A 22431-nucleotide genomic window follows, 5' to 3' on the forward strand; every position below is an offset into this window, starting at 1 on the left:
CGAGATATATTACCATGTATACATATATATAACAATATTATGTATTAATATTTAATAAGGAGAATAAAATAGTAATAATATCGTATCGCGAGAGTTATAAAAACGTGTCGTAGATTATTATTATATATTACAATATATTTTATATACCTATATGCAATATTTTTGTCGTTTTCCACTGAAAAATTATGGTTCCGAGGAGACCCCGAGGACTCGGGTTGCACCGAATAATATATAATATATATAAAAGTATATGCGCTGTTTAGATATGACGCGATAGGACCTCGTTACGGCGGTAAAACTGATCGTTAATTGAAAGTCGTATCGTTACGACCGTTAAGTCGTTACATACCTACAGCGATTTAGGACATATTTCATATGTGTGTAATGTGTATGATATATTACGAGCGCGCGCAAACACATCATACACACACACACACACATACATATAGCAAATAAGAAATAATAGGAAAAGCTGAAAAATTATCGTATTCAATGAACTGCATGCGACCTACATATATGGATTTTGCAATTAAATTTTAACATGTAATATATTAATTAAGAATAATTGATATACTTATTACTTATTAGGTAGTGAGTAGGTGTAGGTACATACCGGTCATAGAAAATTAATTACTTTTTTGATTTAAATAATCGTAATTTAGTTACAATTTTGATTTAGGAAATAATCTACGTTTATAGATTTAGGACTTCTAAATCGGTTAAATATTATTAACAACACTGAATTTTATTATTATTTTAATGCAGAAGAAAAAAAAAAGAAAGGAGAAGTTATAAAAACGCATTTATTCCATAAATTAAATTTTTTTATTTTTATTATGAACTTTTTTTTAAAGTAGGTATTCATCAAATTTAGATTTTCGGGGTTAAAAATATAATATAATTTGTAGTTAAACTTCTACAAAAAAATTAATTCAGAAGAAGACTTGATGTAACTTCATTGAAATAGTAATTAGTAATTCCTATAAATTTGATATAAAATAAATATTTTATAGTCGGTAACCTATTTTTATTGTAGTATATATAGTTATGTTCTTTTAAAAATAATTAATATTCGTATTCAATATACACTTAATAGAAGAATTAATTTAAAATACACGAATAAACTGTGAATAATAATAGTAGATACATTAAAATGAAAAATAAACACTTTGAAAAATAATATTTTAGATATAGGTAGATACTTTCAATATGAAAAAAATAATATTATTTCTCATGTATACAACAGAATACAGAATAATATAATTGAAATATGAGAGAAAAACTGTTTTCATTTTATAGAGAATTAATGTAATATATATATATATATTGTTACTAATTGTATTTCTTATTCGTTGAATAGCAGTGTGAAAAAAAATAATAATTAAATATATATATATATGTATGAGTTATAATGAAAATGTAATTACAAAAACGCATAAACTGATTTCACGCTTTGCAAGTATGTATATTAAATGCATGGCAACAGATGTGTTGGTATGTGTCCTAGACAAGTGTTGTCACGTGAAATCCAAGTCATTTATCATCGATGAACTGTAAAAACGATTTCCACAGATCTCGTTTTATTTTTCTATACGTTTGTTTTATAATATACGTTTTTATCAGGAAAAAAAATATATATGAACGTTTTGTAATTTTAACACATCGAAATGTAATATACGTCCAGTTCACGATTTAAAAGACATAGCACAAAAATAACTGTCAAGAATGTTCACTGTGAGTATTGTTGCGTGTAGAACGATTTTTTCGTCAAAAGTCTAGTCTACGAATTTTCAATAACGACAAGACGACTTCGACGGCAATATTATTGTAGTACGATAAAATACAAAAATAATAATACAACTAATCGAGGCCCTAACCAGTCATAATATCTAGAAAAGACGTAGAAGTTGTTATATGATCAATTTTTGATTTCGAATAAACAAAATTTTAACCATTCACGGGCATTTGCTCATTGCTGTACATATTATATCAGTTATCACATTCAAAAATATAATTTTCTAATACCGTCAATAAACCTATATAACTAAAAGACTAACTTTCAGAAATTCTACGAACAATTCTTTCATGACAAATGTCGTCAATATGCTAATTGAAATTATAAATGAAACATTGAATCTTTAGAGTTTAAAGTTTAAACTGATAAAATGCAACCATAATTAATATAAAAATATAATTGCATTAGCTAATAACTGTATCGTTAATGCTAAAAAAATATTTATCACAATAATATTATATTGTTTAAAAATAAAAAAACGATAAAAATGAATTAATAATAATAACGATAATGCATTACAATAAAATACAAGTGAATAATAATATTCTCGAAATGTATTTTTGCAAATATTAATTTTAAATAATCAAATTATTTACAAAACAACATTTTAGAAATTAATTGTTTTAACCTTTTTGAATATCATATGCTTTTAATTTCATATTCTGAAGGAAAATATTTTTTGTAAAATTTTAATGTATACAACTCGTATTTTAACATTAGGCAACAATTAGATGTAAATATTAAAAATGTCGATACTATCGAAACTATTCTACGGAGTAGAGAACCATCATTGTTGGGGTATCATACTTATCATAGACAAAGCCGCTTCATTTAAACTTTAAACACTTAAAATGTATATGTTATAAATAATTAATAATAATTAATAAACTAATTACTCATTTGAAATTTAATTTTTATAAATCCAAATACAATATTCTATTTAGGAATATCAAATAAAAAAAATGTACATCATTCTAAAAAAAATTAAAATCTTAAATAAATAACTTTCTCTCAACAAAGTAATTTTGGAATGAAAGAAAAGTACGCAAACAAGTATAACTTAAAATATTATTATTATTATTATTTTTTTTTTTTGTATAAAATATGTACTATTTACCTTTAAAAGAATTAGCTTGTATTCTGTAGTACTTTAGTAGTTACAAAATGTATGAAAAACGGTCAAGATATAGGTTGCGCAATTACACAACATTTAATTAATTTATGATAAACGCTTTGTGTTCTACTCGAGATTTACAGTTAACCATCTATATATAGGTGGGTGTAATTATATATTATTTTTAGTAGTATTTGTGTGAAACTGAATCACGTGTAGTCCCGAAACCCCTTTGGTTTAACATAATTCCACCATGTACGTGTATTTCAAATTTCCATTATACGGTAGGTACAATATAATGTACGTGTAGTATGTACCTATCAATTACCCACGTGACACGTGTTTTTTTTATTATAAAAGTAGCTTATATTTATAGGATATTATATAATAAAATAATGAACTCACATTTTGGTAACAAACAATAAAACCATATAATATCACCCATTCATGTTATACGACATTATAATATAATGTTTATCGTAAATATTGGGTATCGATAAACGTTTTCCTTAACAAAGGAAAACATTTGTTGAAATGGAAAAACGTATAAAATAATAATAATTTACAACTCTTTTTGCAATAAAGAATTTAAAGTCCGCTAATTTGTCGCTGAATGAATATTTATGAAATGGCTGAAACTCTAACAGTCTAACGATTGTAAATTGCTTTGAGTGACTTGAGTTTATTATTTTAACTCAACTAAGCCTATTTACAAAAATACTTAATTTTTAAAGCCAAATGTACATAGACGGTTCAGAATATATTATCATATATTCTATGAGAATTGAACATTTTTGAGCTGTTGTATAGTATTTTTGTTATGTATAATTATAAATAAGGTAAATTATAATTATGTGTATAAATTAGTAAACTTAATGTACTATAAACAGTATATTTTTGCTGGAAAAAGAGATCGGTATCCAATCACAAAATTAATTTCCTTTAGTTATATATAAATATATTTTTTATATCCACGCATTTAAATATATTACCTTACACTGCACTCGTTAATTTTAGATTCTGAACGAAGTGATGAATGTATTGATTTTACAATGATGTGTGTTTTTTTTTTTTTTTTTTTTTTTTGTGTCTGTGTACAGCATAACTAGTCGAAATAATGCTCCAATTTCAAACAATGGGGGTGGTTTCCGATGTAAAAGTGAATATCCTTGGTGCATTATAGAGGTAAAAAGTTAACATTTTCCAACAGTTTTCAAAAAAATCGAGAAAAACAAAAAAAAAATGACGGAAAAACGGCAATTTTTACGCAAAAATAGTTTTCGACCAAATCGATTTTTTTTTATGGTTGTAATTCAAAAACTAATTACTGAAAATACTTGAAATTTTCACCAAATGTTAATGTCAGTAGTATCCGTATATAGTTAAATTTTCAAAAAATTTTGACTTTTTATGAGTTATTTATAGACCACTGAAATTTTCGATTTTTTTGAGAAATTTTTTTTTAAGTGTCGATAAAAAATTTTTGGATGACCAAAAAGTTTTGAAAATTTAATACAAGGTTCCTTATGAGTTGTTTTTAATGTAGCTAAAAAAAATTAAAAATCGTTAGTCACAATTTTTTTTTATAAGCGTTTTTAGTTCAAATTTTTACGAAATCTGTCGAAAACGCGAAAATTTGCAAGTAATTTTAAAGTTGAAAAATCATAAAATTTTTTTCTTTTATAACTAAGTTTTGAAAATTTGGTACAAGGTTCTCCAAACATTTTTCTTCCAATATCTGTAAAAAAAACTCTACCGGATTCAGACAAAAAATTTTTATGAGTGTTTGAAATTTAAATTTTTACAAAAACCGCGTTAAATAACAGTTTAGCCTCAAACGATTTTTGATATTTGTTATTATTCAAAAAGTATAAGTCGTAGATACTTGAAAATTTTACCAGTTATTAAGATTCGCGTTTTCTTTACGTGATTTAAATTTCAAAATATTTTGACTTTTTTTGAGCTATTTATAGACAACTGAAATTTTCAATTTTTCTGAAAAAATATTTTTTAAGTGTCGATAAAATTTTTTTGGCCCTATCAAAATACTTGAAAATTTAATACAAAGATCCTCATTAGTTATTCTTATAGTGATTAAAAAATTATAAGAATACATAGGCACAATTTTTTTTTATTAGCATTTGAAGTTCAAATTTTGACGAAAATTCGTCAAAATTATGAATATTTGCGAAATATTTGAAGCTGAAAAATCATAAAATTTTTTGTGTTTATAACTAAGGATTAAAACTACAACACTAAGTTTTCCATAAGTTTACCTTCAAGTATCTATAGAGAAAACTCGAAGCATCATTATAGGAAAAATTTTAAGTGCGTTTGAATTTTAAATTTTAACGAAATAGCGTAACGATAACGATTTATCCTCAAACGATTTTAAATATTTGTTATTATTCAAAAAGTATAAGTCATAGATACTTGAAAATTTTACTAGTTATTAAGATTCGCGTTTTCTTTAAGTGATTTAAATTTCAAAATATTTTTTAATATAAGCTGGTTTTTTTAAACCACCTTTTTCACCAACCACTAGAAATTATATCCTAGGCTGACAAATCATCTTCGTTCAGAATCGTTTTTCGTATACAATGATAACTATCATTGGATTCAAATTTAACACTCCTATAATATATAATAATGATCCATACGGCACCTAATGTACAGCAGAGCGGTACTCACTTGCCCGCTTTTTAAATACAAACTTTGACTTTAGAAAAAATATGATTCTGATGAAAATGTGTCAAATAATAAAAAAATAAAAAATAATTTTGAATCTTAAAATTTGTATTTAGAAATCCATTTTTGTTAAATGTACCGAACGTACAAGACTTGAGTTGAAAAAAAATTACTTATTAATTTTATCTAACAATTTTCAAATATTTTATTTAAAAATATTAAGATGGGAGTATTAATTAAAAATATTATTAACTATATTAGGCTTTATTATTTAATAACTATACCTAGTACGAGTAAATATACGAAAAATAGGCATTTGTAGGCATAATGTACTACTTTATTTATGCATTGTAGACATTAAGATAATTGTTTTCAATTTTTAATTCTGTTTTAATTGTTGATATATTTTGTTCACATTGCGATGAATAATCTAATTGATTAAAATAATTGTATTTGACTCCATATTATACATTTTTTTTAATTGTTTTTATGGCTTATTTATATGGTGTTGCTTTTGAGTGGGTTAATGAAAAGTACTTTCAGTTAAATTTAGGTAACAGTTTTTATGAAAATCTACAAGTTAAATTTAATACATTAAAATCTTTTTTACCAGAATTATCTTAAACATCATCACTCAGACTTTCTAATGCGACATTAAAAATAACTCTACATCAGTTAAACGTTGTTTTTAATATTTTTATTAGTAAATAGGTACCTAATATCCCAGTGTACAAATATGTGACATAGACTTCTCCGATCGGTAAATTTTGAGTTCAAAATATATATATATATATAATATATATCTAGGAATATTATGACGATTGTAATGTTAAATGTTTATTATAGTTTATTAAATAGATGTAGTATTAACAATGATATTTTTATGTTTTATCTACTAACAATAACAAGCCACCACAAATGTTATAAATTGTAAATTATAATAGCTAAGCAATATTGAATGTATTATAATTGTATCGTGGACATTTTCTATGCAATATCATTATTATGTAAATATATATAATTATGATGAATATAATATATGTTATTTTTATATTCCTAGATACCGCCTACACTACAGAAATAATAATAAATATTATATATTATATAGGTTTTCCAATAAAGCAGCTACATATGATATTATCAGTTATACTTATTATAGAATGCTATAGAACCTTTCATAAGTCATAAACGGTGCATACAAGTCGCGAGCGAGTTGGTATTGTCGTGGAATATATCTATCTTATACAATATACATGTATATTATGCATATATTATTTAATATGATTTATATTTTAATTGTTAATATCGCGTATTCGTTTTGTCAATCTGTTGAAAGTAAGATGCAGACTCCAAGAAGCAAAATTTACTATTATTATGACATACACAGTCAAGCAGTCGAGACTCGAAGTTACGCATTATATTATCCATTTAGTATTTTCCATACCCTTTCACATCTTGTTCATGAGACTGGTTCGCACTGGACACGCGTTTTATTTTTAGCAAAGGTACTATTGTTTGATCGGTATTTATTAATATTATTATAATAATGTTATCAACGTAATCTAATAATGTTCGATAAAATGTCATTGACTCTCATCAAGATTTGCTTATATTACCCATACAACCAATTCAAGTAAATATTCAGGTTTTAATTAAAAATACATTTTAGTTTATTATTATCATGTGTCTATGATATTATAGTAAATTTTTATTTATTAACACTAAATCATCATTTGGTATCATAACTCATAATATATAAGGTATATCGAAGGATTCTATAAATATTCTATATTCTATATAATTTATATATGTATATTATATATTATATAGTTGGTATAGATACACGCGTTAAATGAATATATAATTAGTTAGGTACATAGATAATATATACTAATATTAGTTATGATTATTTAATACCTATTAATATAGATTTTAGTGTACAATAAGTAGGTATTATTGTACATAAATTACTGCATAATACAATAATTCTGTATTCAAATTACTTTTGATTTATAATTGTATTATACTATAAAATAATATACCTGTAGTCAAAGTACAATATTAAAAATGAATAAACCATTCACTCAAGCAGATGTATCTATAATATCATATTTCATTTTAATAAAGTATATTGTGTTGTGTCTTAAAACATATTAGGTATCTGTAAATAAAATATGATGCATTATTCTTGGTATTAAATATCAGTTAAATATATTATATAATGTTATGGATTTGGATTTGTAAATATATATAGGTACCTCTTAACTAACGTTTTCAACTAAATTAAATATTTTTTGTTACTTGTGCATTAAGTTCTATACTAGTACTGTAAACTGTTTCATGAATTTTAACATTTTTATATTATTTAATATCACTTAGGTTAAATTGTTTAGAAGACAGCGAAAGTGGTTTGTTGATTTTTCATTAACCTAATAATTTATCATTTATTTCAGCAGTTAACACATTTTTGAGGTCACTAAAGCCACTAACATAGGGTATAAGGGTGGCCAATGACCATACATCCTATTTTAAACAGGATTGTCCCGTTTTCAGCTTAGCATTCTATTTTTTCAATCGGGATTAAATAAGATCCATTTAGTCTTGTTTCCCTTGATTGTCCTATTAAAATCCTGTTTATATATATATATATATTTTTTTATCAAAAAGTGATTTTAGTGAATTTGTATGTGATGCAAAGTTAAGGCTTTTTTTTATTAAATGTTAAGGATCATAATGACTACTATTCGTGTAATTCTTGCATTGTAGAGGGTTATTTTTATTAATAATCATATGTCCTATTTAGATATTAATTCTTCCTTACAAAAAAATGAATCATTACAGAAAAATTAGATGAATATTACCATAAAAGTGAAAGCCCATTAGAAACATTTAGTGTTAACATAACTAATATAATAGTATTCGAATATAAATATATTATTATGCACAATAATTGCCCAGGAGTTAAAAAAAATATTAAGATTCGGGGTAAAAGGTTTAAAACCTATACGACTTCTATTTGTAAACATGGATTTAATTAATTCTGATTTGTTGGATCTTGGACAATATTTGCCCTCTGAATTTTGTAGACAACTTACATCACTAGAAGGTATGGGGTTTTGGAAGGCTTCAGAGTTCCGATGTTTTCTTTTATACACAGAGCCCATTGTTTCAAAAGGTCACTTAACAAAAAAACTACGCTCTCGTTTCATTATTTTACATTGTGTTAAACGATATTATTTATGTCTGATAATACATATTATATTATTTTTAATTGTGTTGAAAATGATATGGTTAGTTATTTTGCAAAAATATATTCAATATTATATAGAAATGATACCATAAAATAAAATGTTCACGGACTCATTCATGTACTAAATTTTGTAAAACTACATGACCCCTTCGATAATTTTTCCGCATTCAAATATAAGAATTACATAGGATTTATAAAAGAAAAACGTTCATGTGTACTCTCATACTATAAGTTTTTCAAACTGAGTATATACCTTTATAAACAATTATACATTTAAAAAAAAAATGGATTATTAAATGGATTAGTCTTATGGACGACTAATATGAATAAGATGATTCCACTGTTTTCACCGTTGTATTGAACTGTCCTTTCTTTGGTAAAATTCATTGTAAGAATAAATTAATAATTGGAATTAGTTGAATATTTCTGACAATTTTTTATGTACAAAATAGTTAAACAAAATATTTTTACTTTGGTAAAAATATTAAATTTTGAATACATTTTAGATTAAATCAAAGAAATTTTAATTTAATTCAACTCATTCTGATACAAAAAAGTAATTAATAATTTTTGTTTTCTAATATGTACATCGACTAAAGGAAGTTCTGTTGTATCATTCATAATATTTCTAGCTGCAATAATTGCTTTTGTAAAATATGATCGAAAACAATGTGCTAAAAACCATTTATTTGATAGTTTTTGATTTTGTCCATACCGTAAAGGACTGACGGGACTTTAAGGCTCAAGATAAAATAAGGATCAAAGATCAAAAATAATAGATTTTTTTTCATATCCTACATAGATATAGGAAAAAATCAAAATTGACATATTTTTTTTTATATTTTTTACTTTTTTAAGCTTTCGTCTAGAAAGGGTTAAATTATATATAAATATATATGACTCATATGTATAGTTATTTTGGTTTACCTAAACTCAAATTAAAATATTTTTCATTATTATTTTAGTCAATAATTATTTTCAATTTTCATTAAACCATCAAATATAGTAATAACACGCTGATCGTAACACGTTTAAACAAAATATAATAGGCAGGTTTGAACGGAGATTAAAACCATATAAGATAATATTCTGAACACAGTGAACGCACTTACACTTACAGTGGACATACTTTAAATGTATAGTCCATGGTTCTGCAACTGTTATAATATTATGTATAATAAATAATATAAAATTAAAAACGATTACGTAATAGCCGTTCTTTACTCGCCACACAGTGACGGTTGTAGTGTACTATATAATATATATACTTATACTTATAAATATATTATAAAAGGTTTAATGCTATTCTGTCTATACTCTGCTTTCAAGCCTAATGTCGAGTGTTTAAACCGTAACCACCGACCCATCCTTGAGTATATATAAATATATATATAATATATAGTTGTTACTAAGTTTTGGGATAAGTAGTTTTAAATTTTATCCAATGAATAGTGTAGTATATGGCGCTTTAAATCGAATAAATCCAGCTTTCCAAATATATTATACTCATATACATTACTACCAATACCGTATAGCGTATATTATATAATATAAACGAAGCCGTTTTCACTATTGAATGTTCGTTGCAGTATTAGTATTATTAGTATTAGTATTGCATATTACGATGATTACTCCTATTTTATAAGAAGTTGTAGGTATTCATAAGGATAATGAGACTACTAATGCAATGTCTTGACCGGAACAACTCGTTTCAGCGGCGACAAGTTAATTTTGTTCAAAACTTTTAGCCATTTCACTTTCGGTTTGAACCTGTGAACGAAGACTGTCACCGAGACCACATCAAAGTGTACGTATACAAACAATATTTAATATTTATGATAACTGTTTAATTATTATTAAACTGTTTTCTGGACTAAAATAAACATTTTAAAAACAGTAAGAAATAGAGTGCAATATATTATTGCGTACATAACACACGTGTGTTAATATAGTGTTGACCAGAAATTAGTAAGATAGTTTAAAGTTTATACAAGTTATAGGTACCTAAGTCTTTTGTGTATATTATTTAAAATTCATAAATCTCGATCTATCTCAAATGATTTAATTATTCAATATTTTGACTTTTTTGATAACATATTTAGTTATGATTTCAGACCTGTATTTGAGAATTAAAATATCCAGATTATGATGTTTTTTAACTATACATTTTCGTTTTTAACATTAAAGCGTTTCTTAAATTCCATAGCAAGTTATTTATAAGTATATAAAAAAGAAAAAAAAACAACTAGAATATTGAGTGGTATAGCTATATATGGATTAATTATATGAAACTTCAATGCCAAGTCAGTGTGAACGATTAATAAACGTCTACCAAGTAGTTAAAGCGTCAACTTTAGTGTCAAAATGACAAAGAAGAATGCTTATCGTCAAAGTTAATTTTTCGAAATTGTTTTTTTTTTTTTAATTTAAGTTATATATTTTTAAAAATCGTTCAATAAAATAACGATTTCAATTAAAATCGGTAAAAAAGTTATTAACGATGTCTATTTGTTTAAATCGATTTTAATGATATACTACATTATATATTTTTTATTCGAATTAATAATGATTACTGAAGCACATTCAAGATATGAAACATCGGTACATATTTATAATTGATATGAAACAATATATAACGAAAATTTTACTTAAATATAGTTTACTTTTTGTTAACCAATACTTGATATTTTTTGACCCTTATTAAGTATGTCCTGTTCCTAGTTGTCTACATCAAGAAACTTAATACCAACTATTCTTATGAATCTGATAATATTATTTAATTTTAAGTTATAATACTGATAGGTTAGGTTACCTTATACCAAACCCTTTGCCGGTAGAATTTGATTGTGATAGAAAACCAATTACACCCCATCAGCGACGGTATCAAGTTTTCCATTGCATGTTGGTCAATATCATTCGGTAAGTGCGTTTGTGGAAATTCTTAGAATTATAATAATAATAATAATAATAATAATAATAATAATAATGATAATAATAATAGTGATAGTAATAACTTTATAGCATCAATAACAAATCGTACATTTTTTAAATAATTATGTTTAAATTTTAAATATTGCATCAGCCCTTATAAGCTAAGTTCTTGCTAGAGGAACGGTCATTATCAATTTATTTTTATATTTGATGATAATATAATATTACTACTAATTTAAAATAAATTATTAAATAATATAGAAATACAATATTTAAGTAAAATATTAATAAAAATATAGTATCTATATATATATATATATATATATTAAATTTTAAAATGACTATAATTTATGTAGTATGTAAGTGCATAATATTTAAAACTAAAATTATAAATTAAAATAAATAAATACAACTACACCATTTTTTTTAAGTGTTTGAAGTACAAATTATAAAATTATCCAGATCATCAAAATTTGATGATAAATGCATTATATTATAATGTTAATAATTTAGGCTTCATAATAATATGTAAAATAAAGATTCTCATTATTTGTTCCTATAAAAACTTAAAAATAGTGTAAATAAAAAATAAAATATGAAATTTCAATGAATACTTAAATCAAAACTCTCTTATTATAGTATTGATTATTTCTACAATTTTAACAATAATATCTAGTTTGATGTTTTTTATCATAAATCATAATAGTAAATACATACCTTAAAGTCTATGATAAACTTGGACTTTTTGGCTTCAGTGACTTAAGTTATGTATGTAATAGTTTGTGTTATGGAAAATTTAATGATCTATTCAATACTTTTGTAACTTATTGAATGCGCCATTTGAGTATTTTCAGTGTATTCAATAGTTTATAACAAATTAAAAAGACAGTGATTCAATTATAAAAATTGTTATGTGAATTTTTATTTGAAAATGAATAAGCTTCTCTTACAATGGTTGTTTTATGTTTGATTTACCTTTGTTCAGAGCATTTATACAAACGATAATAAACGTACGACGTACATTAGTATAACAAGTAATTTTAAGAAGTTACTAACAAGCACGTAAATAATCGTCCAATATATTGTATAAATAAAATTAAAATCTAGTGATTAGTAACCAAAATGTAACTAACGCGCGAATAATACTGGAAAATAAATTTTAATACCTACTTTAAGAAGTTAGTTTCTAACGCCGTATTATAAACCATTAAAAACTATCACTTTTATTATTTAAAAAGAAAAAATTATCAAAACCCGTATTTGTTTTTAAAAATACTAAAATTATAGTAAAAATCTAGTTCTAGTAGGTATTTGAAGAATGAAAATACAATATTTATTGTATACGAATTGAAGCTGATTCGGAGTAACTTTAATTTAAAAAGTATTAAGTGAAGTTTTATGATAATATGAGTTATAACCTGCATGGATTTTATAGTATGTTGAGAATCTATTTATTTCGTGTTCAGAAATACCAGTCGCGATAACATATTGTTGACACTTCACGCACATATTTTGTCACTTTTTTACTGATAATATAAAATAGACCTGTAAGTCTATGATTCTTAAACTTACGATGGATCATAATAATAATATAGTTAGAAAAACAATTGCACAGAACAAATACAGGTTGAAGATAATATGATGGAAACCCATCAAGTCGTTTAAATGCAGCCAACGGCATGAGATGAAGTGTGTTCAATCCGAAATAGCGGCTCATTACATTCGAGCATTATTATTCTAATTTCACCAAACACTCGAACGGAGAACTGCAAATGACATATATAAATAGTGAAACGACGTGACAAGAACAACCCTCCATACTCGATACTAAGCACCTGTACAGTGTACAATATTAATACAGCTCGAGAAATACTTCTGATTTGAAGCCACAAATTTGTGTTCAGGAGTTCTGATTTTGTGTTGTTTACTGATAAAACAGTGAATTGATCTATAATCAAACTTAAGGGTAAGAACATTGTCTGTGTTCTATAGTTAATTATTTGCATTATTTAAACTATAACTTATGATATTTTACTTACTCATAACTCATGAATATCGTTAAAAGAGAGAACACACATAATTTGCTTTTACTCATTAGTTTAATAAATAGATCAAATCACTACAGTTTTAAAACCAACATAGTATTGAAACTGTTGAACGCCAATATTCTGCATAATATTATTGATCTATTATTATACTACTATTATATCTATTGTAATCTAGGAATGCAATGCTATTTTTTAAAAGACATTTAATTTTGTCAAGTGTTGTTTTACACATATTTATCACTACTACTAAATACTAGCGCATAGACCAATATCTGAGTATATACGAAATTATATTTTATAGCGTATTTTTAATAATATTTTTGGAATTAATAAAATTTATATAAGTAATATGACAAACAACGGTTTGTTTAAAATAGTATATGATAGTAATTTTTTAATTGCTTATAAGTGCTTTCAAATTGTATTAAAAAATATGTGTGTAAGAAATTGTTATGATAATATTGTAGGCGATAAACTGTGTGGTGAGTGGATGCGGTTTAAGCTGACGAGAAAGACAACACGTCATTTCAAACTTCAGTGCGTATAATAACTCGCGAACAGAGTTTTGGATGTATGGTTGTCGAGAAAAATTGATTTTACGTCTCGGTGGTGTGTCCACGGTGGTTGCAACGGAGGTTTCAGAAACAGAATATCCGTAGCAGTACGTTATATATCATTACTTGTGTGTGTACGTATATATAAATATATATTGTTTGTATAACATATATATTATAAACCTACGCACCTTTATTTGCTCGATATAGGTATTCGTCATGGCGCTCGACGTGCAGCGTTTCGAATCAACCGGATGATCGGCACTTTATTATACTTCGGATATTTATACAGTGGATGCCTATATATAATGTATAATTCTCGAAGTAAAATATTTTTCTCGCTGTTTGTTTATTTTGGCACGTGTGTATTGTAGCCGCACTGAAAAATAATATATCCTATAAAATTTAAATATATATAATAATATATATGTCAGCTTTTTGATAAATAATAACACGTAAGTCCGTTTTCTATTTTATATCATTTTTCAGTTTTTTTTTTTCGGAAGCAAGATGGTGTTTTTTTTTTTTAAAGTCGAAAATGGCAGTAACTCAATTTCTCTAAGAAGGTATTGTAAATCGAATAAAATATTAAGTACCCATCAAACCCAGAAAACAATAACTCGTTTTAAATGCGTGCAGGACAGTTATAAAAATTGAGTAGCCACCTGCCGATTTGTAACTTGAAAAGTATTTGAGTCTTCAAGTATAATTTTAAATATTTTATCTGTTTTGAAAGTATTTAAAATACTCTTTTACTACTGAATTGATAATACTACTTTATCAAATATATATATTTTTTTGATTCATTTTATTTTAAATTTAATTATATTTGTAATCCTTATTGTTAAATACTTTGCCTTTAAAATATCAACTCGCATTGCATATAGGTATTTAAAAATGATATCATGTTGTACCATATTTATTTTGATTAGTATTTGTTTTCATAGATATCATAATTTATGAGAGGGTAGCGAGACTTGTTAACAATGGATTTCATACTTCATATTATATCTTGTGTTTATCATAAAGTATGATTTTTAATTTTTGATATTCCTATTGTAGTATTATTTTGCATCAAAGATAAACTGTATTTATATCTTGTTTTATAATTAAAATTATTGATAACGTTTTTAAATTTGAATAGGTACCTACAGGCTACAATAAATGATTTTTAAAATGCTATAAACCAATTGTTGATTAAAATTAATTATTTTAGTACTATTATTTTTTTTTCTATTCTAAGATTATTTGAAATATTTAACTATAAATAGTATTTAGACATATTGTTATATGCTTTATTATTTAAAAAGTATTTTTTACAGCACTGTTTGCGATGCTTTTCACAAAGTGTCCTAAATAGTGTCCTTGTATAACGTACAGGGAAGCATTGATTGTTGTTAGCGTCACCGACAGACTATATTCAGAATGGTAAAAAAATCTTGATGTCAAATATACATTTTACCAATCGTAGATTATATTTTTGTCCTGTCGAATCAAGTGGAATATCTTATAGCGGCAAGATTCATTGAAATGGACAGTAATCGCGTTTGACGCTTGGTGAAAAAAAAAATTATATATATTACATAAATCGAAACGGAAGCGGATGTTGCTGCTTTTAACATTGCTTCTGTAACTGCGAGCGACAATCCGATTTCGTCGAAAAACATAAACGATAGTAATTCAATATACAGTAGGTACAACTGTGGCTTGCAAAAACTGAAAAAATGTATAATATCTTTATTTCATCGTTTGTCAAACACTTTAATGCCAAACATCATATTTTACATAATACCGATCGATAGGAAATTCAGTAATGACTTTTCTACATTTGAATAATAATGATGATAATAATAGTAATACGATTATATATCTGTTGTACACTATGATGCGTGTCTTAGAAGCACTTATCTAATAATATTTTATAATCCATACACTGAAAATAAGAGCATAAATTGTGAATTATACCCAGAAAATCTGGTAGACGCGTGTAATGGAATGAATTCACCGAATTTCGAAGCTCTTAGCATCACTACTCGTCGACAACCATGCGACATACATGTACTTGTGTGTAATATTAAATTGTGTACTCTTCGCCTTACCTGCAGAATGCTGAAAACAATTTGCCGAGGTTGCCATGGCGGTCGATCGGAAATCGCTACAGCTCGCTAACGCCAAACACACGTCATTGTCTATCAGCATTTGTCCGATAGTCGATCACCGCCGTTTTCCATTTTACCACCACTCCGATCTACATAAGTAGATTTTTTCCCCCTTAGTTTTTTTATTATTATTATTATTATTATTTTTTTATTGATGGTGACTTGACGCTCCTTCGAGTATTTTGTTGACAAGACAAACCACAAACATTTCAATGCCATCTAAAATAATTGTACTATATATACATAGTATAAACTATACATCTATATAATATTTATGTTTATATATTATACTATATTATATTACTATATGTGAGTATAGTCTGCGTTTTTGTCAAAAAAGATGTCTGAAATTGAATATTATCGTAGCATCCTACTAACTTTTAAAAATCAATAATTATGTATAAAAGGTTTTTTTATTTTTTCCTAGGTTCTGACGCTGAATAATGCAATCCTCGTCATAATTATCTATCATACAATTAATGTAACTTATTACTTGTTATTATTACAAATAATAGGAATAATACTTAAATAATAATAAAAAAAATTAACAGACTTTAAATGCTAAATAATAAAATAAACATTTGAGTACATTGATAATAATATCACAAAACTAAAAATAATAACTAAAGATCAAATATTTGTTCAAAGAAGATTTTAAATTTTTAATAATTTATTGAAATAAATACAAAGAAAATATATGAAAAGTCTCAAAAAAAAAAAAAAAATCAAAAAATATTTCAAACGAGCTGCCCCAATATAGTTACTTTCAAAATTCTTTATTTAAATACGATGGACTATTCTTATTGCTTTGGAATATCACTGACGAAAGTGCATACGGAGAAAGAACAAGGAAGTGCACAAAGCAATAGAGATAGTACAGGTACAGAAGAAATATTTTTTTTTATATATTACCAATCAAATTTATTTGTTTATTTATTTATTACAAATAAATGGGGTTCCCCTTTAACATTAAAGTAACAGTACAACAATTTATTAGTATAATGTTAGGACATTAAATAAATTATAAATAATAAAAGCAATGAAATATTAAAACAGTATATTAAGTTATTTCAGTTATATCAGTTATATTATAGTTAATTAATAGTTTTTTATACAGTACTATTGATTACATATATTTAATCAATGCCAGTACATTAAAACAAATTACCATAAAATGAAGGGTCTTCATTATATTATATTTGCGACCTTTAGGTACTGGAAATTAAAACATTTTTTCTATACATTATTCGTATTTTAAAATAAGAACTAGCAGACAATTTGATTCAAGTATTTAAAACTGAAAAATCTATCTCATTTCAGAGTTTATATCGAATAGTAAATAAAATTGGCAATTCACGTAGGAGGAAGCAATATTACGTAGTACCCATAGTAATAAACAAATATTACTTAAGGTTGCCTGTAGAGGTAAAACGATTTTAATAAGTAGGTAGGTACCTTTCTTCGAATATTGAATCCAATTCACAACGAAGTAAAATTCATATAAATCAAACGTATTTGCTACAGTTTAAATTGGAAATTATAATAATATATGAGACAATATATTATGAACTTCAAAGAATTGTTAACCTTTCAATTGTAAAACTACGATTGATTCCTTAACTTCGTGAATTAATAGCAAAGTTCAGAATAAAAAATTTAACGGTATAAATCGAAATAATGGACCGATGATAGATAATTTTAATTTTATTTTTTAAATTGTTTCTATGTGTACTCGTTATTCACCTCGAGTATGATTCCCAACGTCGTTATTTATTCGTTCAACTATATCCGCAATAATATCACAATTGTATCATATTTCCACACTTCGTCTTAATATATACATTATTTGGAAGAAATATAATTTTGAATTCGTTTTAGAGTCTATGAATCACCAAGTACTAAATTATCTTTACTATCTAATATAATTGGGTGTAGCCGATAAAATATTTGTCCCATCGGTGAGTGTGAAATATTACAAAATGTCCCAAGTCAATTATTTTTTTCTCGTATATATTTGATACCATTAATATAAAGCCGCAGAAAATGATATTCATTAAATTCCGTAGTATATATTTTAAATAACAAAAATAACATGTATGTAACAAAATAAAAATTTTACAGTTATTAGTATTATATTTATTAGGTACGACCACACATATTTTTAAAAATAGTTACAAATCAGATACTAACAAATTAAATCAGTCAGAAATCTAATTATCGACTTTTTGATCGTTAAAAGTAGCAGGATGATATCGATCTGCGCCCTAATTGAAGCGTTCATCTTCATGTTACCATTCATAATATTTATTTAGTAAATATTTAAAATATTGTTTAATAAGTATACTTAATTATTATTTCGTACAGATAATGAAAAACGATGACTGCGTTTATATACCTGCAACGTAAGCTGAACAATCGTGGCGGTGATAACATTTATTTTTATCAACAGCAGCAAATGGTATTTTTAAGGTGGTGACTGCACAGTAGGTTAGATTACTCAGGTTAGGTATATAAGGGAAACTGTTACATAGGTGGGAAATTAATGAACTGTAAGGGGATGAGTTGTCCACACAATTACTTCGACTGTAGCTAAGTTAAACACAAATAAACGTGAACTTTCGTTAATTTTGGATTTGTGAAGAGCAAATTTAAGTTTCGCCTAGTGTAACTACTGTGTAATTTTATTTATCGATTCTATAAACAGCATACACAATGTCACAATAATGCATGGTAATGAAAAAGCATTAAGTAATAGAGCTTTCGTGTGGTGGTTCAAAATAAAAAAAAAGGTTAGTTTTTGTCAAAGAGAACGAAGACAACTCTGAACAAAGTTATAAATAAACCTAGAACATTTTTACCTTTTGAACCCTAGACAACCACAAAATCAGATGATTTGAATAATAACAATTTTAAAACGAATGATTTTAAAAAAAATCTGAGTGTCGAAAAAAAGATGAAAAAAAAGATAATTTGAAGAAAGACCAAAAAAAAAAAAAAAAACTAAAAGAATTATACGGAGAATCCACCTAAATTTGAATCATAAAAAGTATTAAAATAAAATAGACCAGATAGTATACATACATGAACATATATAGTTCATTTTAATAATTTTAATATAGTATTTACACAAAATCATTTGAAATATTTTAATTGATTACAAATTATTATGTTAAGTGTTTAAATTGTCCTATAGTCAGTTATATATAAAACCATATAAAAATAATTTACATAATTTGAATTAATATATTATTAATACTTTATTACTTAACCAATTCACTTGTAATACAGTAGTTTATAATTATCAAAAACTTTATCTGTGATGCATCTAATATAGTAATTCCTGAGTTTAATACTAATCAGATATTTGAATACAAACATTATAAAATAGTTTTAAACATGTTGCGCATATTAAATAAATATATAAAAAAGAAAAAAACTATTGAACAAATAGAATAAATCAATTAATTAATGTGCGAAAAAAATTTGGTAAATGAGACAAATACGTTCCAATAATATTTAGCTCAAAATGAAATTGATTTAGGGTTAACTTAAAATAAACTGCAGGATTATGATAAATAAAATAAAGAAATAGAAAGTCGAAATACGTTGTTGTTGACAGAATTGAATCAACTTAAATGTCGGATGAATAAATTACAAACTGTTGATTATACTAAAAATCAATGTCTCGACTAGAACAAATTGAAAAATATTATATTAAGAAAGAAAAACACATTAAATTATTAGAAATTAAAGTATCAAAATATTCAGTTCCCTACAAAACCTTACGAAAACAGGTTATTTAAGTACTGCAAGTTTTGAACAACAAAAATATTGAGTTAGAAAATCAAAAAAATTGAACAATTCTATAAGCAAAGAGAAAAAATTGTAAAATTAAATTATGAAAAAGAGACACACTTCTTTTGATAGTAAAATTAAAACCTTGACTATTCTCTATCTCATAATGAATACAAGTTTAATTTATCTGAATGAAATTTATATGGGAATCTTTAAGGTTTTTTTATTTTTAATTAGTTAAATTGAGTATTTACAAACTATATGTTTAATAATAAAATAAAAGTAAATATTGAAGACCTAAGAGTAAAAGGATATGTAATTATGTATACTTAAAGGATGGGAGCTAGCGTCCGGTAACACCATTTTAAATTTTCGAGCTCATTAGATTAGGTTAATTATTAAGTAAATCTCTAGGCCAGAGGCGTTTTAAACGACGAAATGGAATAATTGGATTATATAGAAATTGAAGGTTGGAGATCAATAGATTTAGATGCTTATTTATGGCTGCCTATATTTTTTTGCATGATTGAGATGCTAGTTCAGGGAGGGTTAGGATTTTTAGGTCACTGTGAAGGGACCGTACAGGTTAAGGTTGAATTGTATAAATTGTATTTTTATGTAATTATATTAAAATGTGATAAATAATATAATTGGATAGATGTTACATACATATTATTATATTCCTATAAATATTATATGGTCGATTAAAAACTTTTGTACTTAAAAATATCTATATATTTAAAGACTATAAACTTTTAACATACCTATCACAAATTTTAGTTTATTCATTAATGTTCAAATTCTAGTCATCGTATAGTCACGTTGTAAAATTCTTTACATTTATGATAACTGAATTTCAACAAATAATAATCTATTTTGTTCTTAATATAACCAATAAATTAATTATTTACTCATACTAATTTAAATTTGATTAATTTGTTTTGGTGAAAAATATGACTCATTAAAATTAAAATCATTGTACTAACAATATAGTGAAATATTATTAAAAAAAAATTTAAAATATTTATTTCTTGAAGCATTAATAATAATAAATTATGTTGTAATATTTTATGAAAATAAATTGATTATGTATTTTAGTTTACTCATATAAATTCAGTAAAGTTACCTTTATATAATAAAAATGAGGTAGTAGATAAAACCTTAACCGTAAAATAATTGTAATGTACTAATGTAGTAATGTATATGTTAAATTTTGATTCTATGATAAATCATTCGGAATCAATGGGAAAAAATATGAAAAAATTACTTTGAGTGTATTAAAAAAAAAAAAAAAAAAAATGCAAGAAACAGGGGCACTCGTATACAAATATCTTTTAAGAAGAAAATAAATTTAATTAACTATAAAATAATGTTGTACCTAATGGAACAAAGACAACAATATTTGTTAAGGATCATTGACAGAATTATGAATAATTAATTAACTCGAACATAATATGAAAAATCAAATGACAAGAAGAACTGAGCCACTCAATGATAAATGCTTTGAACATATATATATATATATAATAGTCAACTAATTTAATACAAATTTATAAAAATCAATAATGTATAATATATATATATATATAATTCAGTTTGGTCTCATTTAGTCATCGTTCAGTCACACATCTTTATGATTTTTGAAGTTTAAAATTTGTTGTATTTTTATAAAGTAAATTAAGCAAGTCTTTATTATTTAATGGTTTAAGTTAGGCATTTAATAAATATTATAATGGATAATATGTATAATCTATCTATATATTACCATATTTGTATAATTGATTTTTATTCGTTCATTTTGGATACAATGCGATAATACTAAATTCATTAAAATTTTGAAACTGTAAAAAAAAATTACTAATTTTAAAAATGTAATTTAAATTTGTTCATCATGGATATATTATATTTCTAATAAAATCATAAAATAAAACCATTTATGTTCGATTGTCCAATTATCCAAGATGACCATGTGTTAGTGTCATATATGCATCCAAAGTAAATATTTTTATATATTTATTAAATAAAATTAATAATAAATATGGAATAATATACTAATTTATTAATAATTCAAAATTCATCATATTTGTGTTTTTTGAT

General features: G+C 24.9%; 2 long non-coding RNA genes across 2 annotated transcripts; one reads left to right on the top strand and one right to left on the bottom strand.

Annotated features, from left to right (window-relative positions):
- The first annotated feature begins 10487 nt into the window (after positions 1-10487).
- On the top strand, positions 10488-15529 carry LOC126548942 (uncharacterized). Its single transcript, XR_007603061.1, has 3 exons — positions 10488-10654; positions 14294-14514; positions 14591-15529. It is a non-coding gene; the product is annotated as an uncharacterized LOC126548942 (long non-coding RNA).
- LOC126548944 (uncharacterized) lies at positions 14619-17855 on the bottom strand. The gene is made up of 3 exons (XR_007603064.1): positions 17708-17855; positions 16480-16758; positions 14619-14759 (listed from the first exon to the last, which is right to left on the bottom strand). It is a non-coding gene; the product is annotated as an uncharacterized LOC126548944 (long non-coding RNA).
- Positions 17856-22431: the final 4576 nt, after the last annotated feature.

Source organism: Aphis gossypii, chromosome 1 (assembly GCF_020184175.1).
Source record: "Aphis gossypii isolate Hap1 chromosome 1, ASM2018417v2, whole genome shotgun sequence".
In the NCBI taxonomy this organism is placed as follows: domain Eukaryota; kingdom Metazoa; phylum Arthropoda; class Insecta; order Hemiptera; family Aphididae; genus Aphis; species Aphis gossypii.